At 50.3% G+C, this 7,926-nt stretch overlaps 1 protein-coding gene across 3 annotated transcripts in view; it reads right to left on the reverse strand.

Annotated features, from left to right (window-relative positions):
• HYAL3 (hyaluronidase 3) overlaps window positions 1–7,926 on the reverse strand; it is a 29,826-nt gene that overhangs the window by 9,015 nt on the left and 12,885 nt on the right. The window contains exon 1 of one of the 3 annotated variants that reach the window (XM_039358693.1): window positions 2,622–3,127. The exons of the other annotated variants lie outside the window; for them this stretch is intronic. The gene's annotated coding sequence lies outside the window, so the exon portion shown is untranslated. Of the gene's footprint in view, window positions 1–2,621; window positions 3,128–7,926 lie in introns of those variants that run through there. 3 annotated transcript variants of the gene reach the window in all.

Here is a 7,926-nt window from a genome sequence, read left to right on the forward strand (position 1 = left end):
AAGCACTCCCCCCTCCATCACTGCCCATTCTGGCCAATGGTGCGCCACTGTATGGGTAGAGCAGGGGTAAGCAACCCAAAACACTCAAAGAGCCACTTGGACCCGTTTCCCACCGAAAACAAAACACTGGGAGCCACAAAACCCTTTTGACATCTAAAATGAAGATAGCACTGCATATATCCTTTTTTACCTTCATTATATATATATCTTCAGTGTTATCTTCATTTTAGATGTCAAAAGGGTCTCTCTCTCTCTCTCTCCCCCTCTCTCCCTCCCTCCCTCCCTCTTTCTGCCCTTGGTCTGCCAGTCCTCTTCCCCCACTCAGTGTGTGTGTGTGTGAGAGAGGGGGGGGAGAGAGAGGCACTTGCGCTTCCTCTCTCTCTTTCTCTTTTTCTCTTTCCCCTCTCCCTCTCTCTTTCCTCTCCCTCCCTCCCCCTTCTTTCTCCAGGTGAGGAGAGAGAGGGGAGAGAGAGAGGCACTTGCACTTTCTCTCTCTTTCCTCTCTCTCTTTTTCTCTTTCCCCTCTCCCTCTCTCTTTCTCTCTTTCCTCTCCCTCCCTCCCCCCTTCTTTCTCCAGGTGAGGAGAGAGAGGGGGGAGAGAGAGGCACTTGCGCTTCCTCTCTCTCTTTCCTCTCTTTCTCTCTTTTTCTCTTTCCCCTCTCCTCTCTCTTTCTCTCTTTCCTCTCCCTCCCTCCCCCTTTTTTCTCCAGGTGAGGAGAAAGAGAGAGAGAGAGAGAAAAGAAAGAGAGAGAGAGAGGAGAGCAGAAGAGAAGGCAGCAGAGGGCACCGAAGGGGTGGGGAGGGGGGGCAGGAGGCAGCAGAAGACCCCGTCGCTGCTGGAGGCACCCAGCTTCGCTGCCTGCTGGGCCTGCAGGGACGCCCCACCTCACGGTCACATTGGCAGGCCGTCCCATGTGCCGCTGGCGTCCCTGAGCTCAAGTCGGGGCCACGGGGCATCTGCAGAATGCCCCGCCCATCGGCTGCATCGCCAAGCCTCCCCTCGTGCTGCCAGCGTCCCCGGGCTTAACTCGCAGGGCATCTGCAGAACACCCCCATCAGCTGCTGGAGGAGCTGGGGCCGCTCCGCAACGCACGACGCTCCCGGCCATCCGCGACCCACCAGCATCACCCAGGGAGCGATGCCCCCGCCGGCCACCACCCCAGCCAGGACTGCTGCCCGGGGGGCAACAGGAGGAAGAAGGGGAGTAGGAGGAGGGCAAGGAAGCTGGCACCGGACCCCAGGAGGAGGCGCTCCCGCGGGTCTGGTTGGAAAATGCCTCCCCCTCCCTTTCTCTCCCCATCTTCTACTCACCTCTCAAAGCAGCCAGGACTCTGGCGCACCTTCCCGGCCAGCTGGGTCAACAGTCCCATGGCTGGGGATCGCAGGGGAAGCTCTCCCTCACGGCCGCAGCTTGCAGGAAGGCTGGCCCGCTAGGCTGAGGCTCTGGTGGGCTGCGCCCAGCGGGGATCCTGGCGATCCCCTGCGCGGTTCCCCGGCCACGTGCACTTGGTACGGGGCCAGCCAGGGAAATGGACTTCCTGGCTGCGCTTGTCCCAGGAGGCGGGGCACCCGGGCTCAGGGCCAACCAGGAGCCCTGTGAGGGGGCAAATCCACATCAGAGAGAGAGAGAGAGAGAGAGAGAGAGAGAGAGAGAGAGAGAGAAGCACAAGTGCCCCTCTCTCTCTATCTCTCTCTCCAAATGGCGGAGGAGGCTCGGAGCCACAGGGGCAGACTCAAAAATGTCCCAAAAACTTCTTGCTCCATTGTCCCCATATTGCCCCCTTTTCGTTCCTTCGCCCCCACGTCACCCCTTTTCATTCCATCGCCCCCCTGAAAAATGAAATCGCCCCCTGGGGGGCGATATCGCCCAGGTTAAGAACCACTGGTTTAAAGCACCAGGCATGAAACCAGGAGACTGAAAATTCTAGCACAGGGCTAACTGAGTGACCTTTGGCAAGCCATTGTCTCAGCTCTAGGAAGGTAAGGACAAGCCCCTTCCAAAAATCTAGTCAATAAATCTGAAGAGACTTGTCCAAGAATCAGGATAAATTCAAAGCCACCAAATATAAAACTTTATATTTTGAAAAGCACTAAATTGGAAATAGATTGGATTCAGTATTCAGTAATGAGACCAATACTTTTACAAGCTTCAAGAATCCTCCTTTCAATCCCTATGTAGTGGCAACGCAAAAGAGCCATCCTAATCCACCCAATTACTTCTGTCCTTTCTCTCCCACTTCCAATAAATGAATGAAAACACCACATTTGGCAATGAATCTCCAAATTGAGCCAACTCATGCTGCCATGACATAGGTGGGGCAGTTTAATATTTGAGCCACTGGCCCAGACTTTTGTGCTGGGGCAACCAGGAATATAATTCTGGCCACTCTCACCTTGCTTAGCAGATTTTCTTTTTCAGAAGGGCAATGTCATTGGACCATACCTTTGTCGCCAATTATTATTTTGCCAAGTGTTAGGGTAATGATCAGGTGCCCAGGCAATTGGATCTTTTGGATCCAGAGGCAATGAGCAGTAAAAAAAAAAATCAATAAATAAAGGGATTTTAAGGTTTATTATTAGCTTGAGCAGAGTTAAAAGCATAACATAAAAAGCATACATACCAAGCAAGATAATACCCAAATTTCTTAACAACAACAGAGATATTCCAAGGGTAGCCAGTTTCCACAATACTCAGTGCTAGGTTCCATGCAGAATCTCCCAACAAGCAACAGCAATCCTAAGGTTTTTATTAAAACTTGGTACCGTGACTTCATGGCCATGCTATGATAAGACTGCAACTCCTGGTCTTGATTGGCTGGCAAATGACTTTGGCATGGGAGTTGAAAGTCTGGAACTTTCACAGTGAGTAAAAGTTTGAAACTATGTGAAGCTTCGCCACCCACCTTCTCCTTTATTCATTAAACAAGAGTGCAAACCAAGCACGTCATCTCTGGATGAATTCTAAACTTCTAGACTTTTCTTAATGTGAAGGAGAAATCAAAATATGTCACTAAATTCCTCAAAATAACAGTGGCCTTCTGCACTGCTACTACAGGCTGCCCTTGAAAGGGTCTAGTGCAGCGGTTCTCAACCTGTGGGTCGTGACCCTTTTGGGGGTTGAATGACGCTTTCACAGGGGTCACCTAAGACCAACAGAAAACACATATTTCTGATGGTCTTTAGAAACCGAGACACCGCTCCTCTATCTGGCCGCCGCCACCACCCTCCTCCTCCTCCTCAGCTAGCTCCTCCGCCTCCAGGGCGCCCTTCTCCTCCGACAGCGCCTGCTCCTGCCACTGCAGGACCATCACGCGTACCCCTGACACTGCCCTGAGCTGGCTCAGTGGCTGGTCCGAGCCAGGTCTGGGCCACTGTTGGCGCTGCCGCAGGGCTGCTCCACTGCTGCTGCCACTGCCGGTTGAGCTGAGCTGCAGCACCAAGCCGGTTTCCACGCCTCCTGGTTGCCCGGCCGCGCTCCACCTCTGGCCGCCCTCTGCGCCGTGCGGGAGTCTCCCCCGTGCTGCCCGGCCAAGCTCCCTTACCGTCGGAGGCCGCCTCGGCCCTCTGGCGCCCGGCGCAGCTGTGGGGCTGCTGGGGAGGAGTGGGTCCTTCCTGGCTCGCCGGGCTCAGGGCCTCGGAAGCGGCCAGGGGGCAGGGAAGAGGGCGAGGCGGCAGCAATGCCCGCATGTGCGTCAGAGGCCAGCCGGCCGGGCCAGAAGGGGAGCAGCGGCGCCTTCCGAGCCGGAGATGGTGTTCCGGCCACGCCCCTCACATGTGCGATGGGCTGCGCGGTGTGGAAAGGGGCTCCTGCGACCCCGCTGCTGCGATGGCACTCAGGAGGCTGGAGGGGCGAGCAGGTCCCAGGGGGGTGGCTGGGAGAGGGCAAGAGGTGCCGGGATGAGGATGGGGGGCTCCAGGTTGGCGGGTGTGAGAGGGCAGCCAGCGGCTCCGAGGCACGCAGATCCTCCGCGCAGCTTCCGATTCCTGGGATGTGCTGCCACTTGGCTCTCCACCAGGCTCTCCGCCAGAGCCTCCCCCTTCCCTGGGCAATTGTGCAGAGGTGCTTGTGCGTCCTTGGCAGCGCCTCTCCCCTTCAATATCCTTCCTTCTCCATCTCCTTCCTTTCCCCTTCAATCTTCCTTCTTTCCTTCCATCTCCAACTCCATCCCTTCCCCTTCAATGTCCCTCTCCTTCCTTCCTTCCTTCCTTCCTTCCTTCCTTCCTTCCTTCCTTTCCCCTTCAATCTTCTTCCTTCTCCATCTCCTTCCTTTCCCCTTCAATCTTCCTTCCTTCTCCATCTCCTTCTTTTCCCCTTCAATCTTCCTTCCTTCCTTCCATCTCCATCCCTTGGCGGGTGTGAGAGGGGGGCCGGCGGCTCCGAGGTGCGTGGATCATCCGCGCAGCTTCCAAGGCCCCCGGATGTGCCACTGCTTGGCTCTCCACCAGGCTCTCCGCCAGAGCCTTCCCCCCTCCCCGGGCAATTGTGCGGAGCTGCTTGTGCATCCTTGGCAGCGCCTCCCCCCATCAATCTCTCTCTCCTTCCTTCCTTCCTTCCTTCCTTCCTTCCTTCCTTCCTTCCTTCCTTCCTTCCTTCCTTCCTTCCTTCCTTCCTTCCTTCCCCCTTCAATCACCTTCCTTCTCCATCTCCTTCCTTTCCCCTTCATCTTCCTTCCTTCTCCATCTCCTTTCCCCTTCAATCTTCCATCTCCATCCCTTCCCCTTCAATCTCTCCTTCCTTCCTTCCCCCTTCAATCTCCTTTCTTCTCCATCTCCTTCCTTTCCCTTCAATCTTCCTTCCTTCCATCTCAATCTCCATCCCTTCCCCTTCAATCTCTCCTTCCTTCCTTCCTTCCTTCCTTCCTTCCTTCCTTCCTTCCTTCCTTCAATCTCCTTCCTTTCCTTCAATCTTCCTTCCTTCCATCTCCTCCCTTCCCCTTCAATCTCTCTCCTTCCTTCCTTCCTTCCTTCCTTCCTTCCTTCCTTCCTTCCTTCCTTTCCCCTTCCTTCCTTCCTTCCCCTTCCCTCCCTCCCAACATTTTTGAGCAAAGAAGAGTAAGCTTCTCCAGCGAGCATTGCTATATTGTTTTTGTGATTAATCACTATGCTTTAATTATGTTCAATTCGTAACAATGAAAATACACCCTGCATATCAAATATTTACATTACTATTCATAACAGTAGCAAAATTACAGTTATGAAGTAGCAACGTAAATAATTTTATGGTTGGGGGTCACAACATGAGGAACTGTATTAAAGGGTTGCGGCATTAGGAAGGTTGAGAACCACTGGTCTAAACATGAGGAACTGTATTAAAGGGTTGCGGCATTAGGAAGGTTGAGAACCACTGGTCTAGTGGTTAAAGCACCAGGCTAAAAACCAGCAGATCATGAGTTCTAGTCCTGCCTTAGGCATTAAAACCAGCTGGTTGGCTTTTGGACAGTCACTGACTCTCAGCCCAATCCACCTCACAAGCTTGTTGTGGGGAAAATAGGAAGAAGGGGCATTAGTATGTTCACCACCTTGTGTTATTTATAAAAGTAATAAAAAGAGGATACAGATGAATAAAGTAATAAATAAAATCATTCAAAAGCTACAGTTGGTCCACGGTATGTGCGCATGTAACCTTGCTGCAACATGATCCAGCAGGGTGGGCATGTTCTGGTTCCTTTTCATGAACATTATTTAGTGGTACTGAGCAGGTGCATCTTATGATCAGTGACAGCTGCCTTTTGGAACAGTCTCCCCCTTGAGTTTGGGGGGACTCTATTGGTTTTGCACAAAATCTGAAGACCTGCTTTTTTCCTTGGTTTTGAGGCCAGGATGTTAGATTTTGAGCATTTTTAATTATGTGCTGCCTTATGGTTTCTACACTGTGTTATTTAAGTACCAGTTTTGTTAGATGGCCAGAGTTATATGGTTAAGATGAGTGGCCATACTATACCAAACTTGAAGTACTATATGTCGAGAGCAATGACAGCTTTTGTAATGCAGTACTAAGCTTTTTTTTATTAATAAGGACTTCTGTTTCTTTTCAATTGCCTACAAAAACTTAGATAAGCTTACCTTGAAAGCAAGTAAAACACCAGTTCTATATTAATCTGAAAGAAAGCACCAGGAATAATCATAAAGTATCACTGCCTGACTATTCTTTAATAAAATAGTGCAACAATGGGAAATGATTTATTTCCCATGCTGCTATTTCAGGAGTAACCCAGGTATTTTTTACTTCCTGGAGCAACAGTCTATGTCAGTGGTTCTCAACCTTTTTAATGCCGCAACCCCCAACTGGTCGTAAGTCGAGGACTACTCAACTGGTGCAGCACCGTTTGCAGACTGGGGCTTTTGGCGGGCTCAGCAGGACAGAGACAGCCTGGACAATTCTTATTGGCTTTTGAAAGCCAATAGAATTAGACTATTCAAGAGTCTATTCTATTGGCTTTCAAAAGCCAATAGAATAAAAGGGAGTAGCACAGCTAAGGAAAAGGGGGAAAAAAATAGCGGACTGCGTTGTTTGGCGACCCCCGTGAAATGGTCGTTCGACCCCAAATGGAGTCCCGACCCACAGGTTGAGAACCACTGGTCTATGTTGTTCTGAGTTTCTCTTTCAAGTACTATCTATGCTCCAGGGCAGCTGAGTGGAGGACTCCAGGTTCAACTCTATGCTCATATGGAAAAAAACATATTTATGCTCTGTATAAAGGGGGATTACCTGCAATGTGAGGTTTGGACTTAAGGAACTTCAAACAATAACTTATTTTGATAAGAACTTTCCATTTGCTCAAAAAGGAAACAACACAAGATTCAGATAATTCTCCAAGCCACACTTGTTGTGTCTTTTCTCACTTGCAGTTAACCACAGCCATGTTCCTATTATCTTGCTTCCTCTTGTCTCCAACCCATAGCTGAGGCATTTTGAAGTCTTTAGATGTTCCAGTGTCCGTGTTCTCTCCCTTCAGTAGCCACCAAGCGACAGCAGTTTTTCTGAACTTCTGCAACATTTTGTCAATGGCACTGCCAGGTGATCTCTAGGGGATGGTATCAGCCTGGCACTTGCTGGCTGATCATGCTATCCAAGTTAACAGTGCAGCCATGTCATGCCCCTCCTCTTCTGACTCTTGGCCCTCTTCTGCAAGACTTCATTATGCTTAGGTCAGCAAGTCTGATTCTTCACTCATTCCTGACTTAGAGACCTTGGATCAGCCAAATTACAGCTGCCTAACCATGATGGGGATAACTGAAGATACGTGGTGAAGTGGTGAATTATTAAAGATACCGTTCTCTCTTCCACTTCATAGTGCAATATGTACTGCACATGCAGATAAGAGCAACAAAGATGATAAAGGACCTGAGGGCTAAATCATATGATGAACAGTTGAGCGAGCTAGGTATGTCTAGCCCGGGGGTAGGCAACCTTGGCTCTTTTAAGACTTGTGGACTTCGACTCCCAGAATTCCTGAGTCAGCATGGCCGGTTCAGGATTTCTGGGTATTGAAGTCCACAAGTTATAAAACAGCCAGAGTTGCCTACCCCTGGTCTAGCCTATCAAAGAGAAGGATTAGGGGCGACATGTTAATTGTCTTTCATTACTTGAGAGGTTGTCACAGAGAAGAAGGGATTTATTCTCCAAATCACACAACCGTTGCAGCATTCCCGTGGTCACATGATCAAAATTCAGAAGGGTGGCAACTGTTTCAATGTTGGGCTCAAAATTTTGGACTCAGTTGTGGCCATAGGTTGAAAACTATGACCTTCCTCTTGTTTAAAATGAAAACAATATTCTTTAGGCCACTGTTTCTCGGCCTTGGCAATTTTAAGATGCATAGATTTGAGCCCTCAAGATTTTCCTAGCCAGCATTCTGACTGGGGAATTCTGGGAATTGAAAGCCAACACATTTTAAAGTTGGCAAGGATGAGAAATACTGCTTT

This window comes from Crotalus tigris, unplaced genomic scaffold (assembly GCF_016545835.1).
Source record: "Crotalus tigris isolate CLP2741 ecotype Arizona unplaced genomic scaffold, ASM1654583v1 scf7180000019060.718356, whole genome shotgun sequence".
Taxonomy (NCBI): Eukaryota; Metazoa; Chordata; class Lepidosauria; order Squamata; family Viperidae; genus Crotalus; species Crotalus tigris.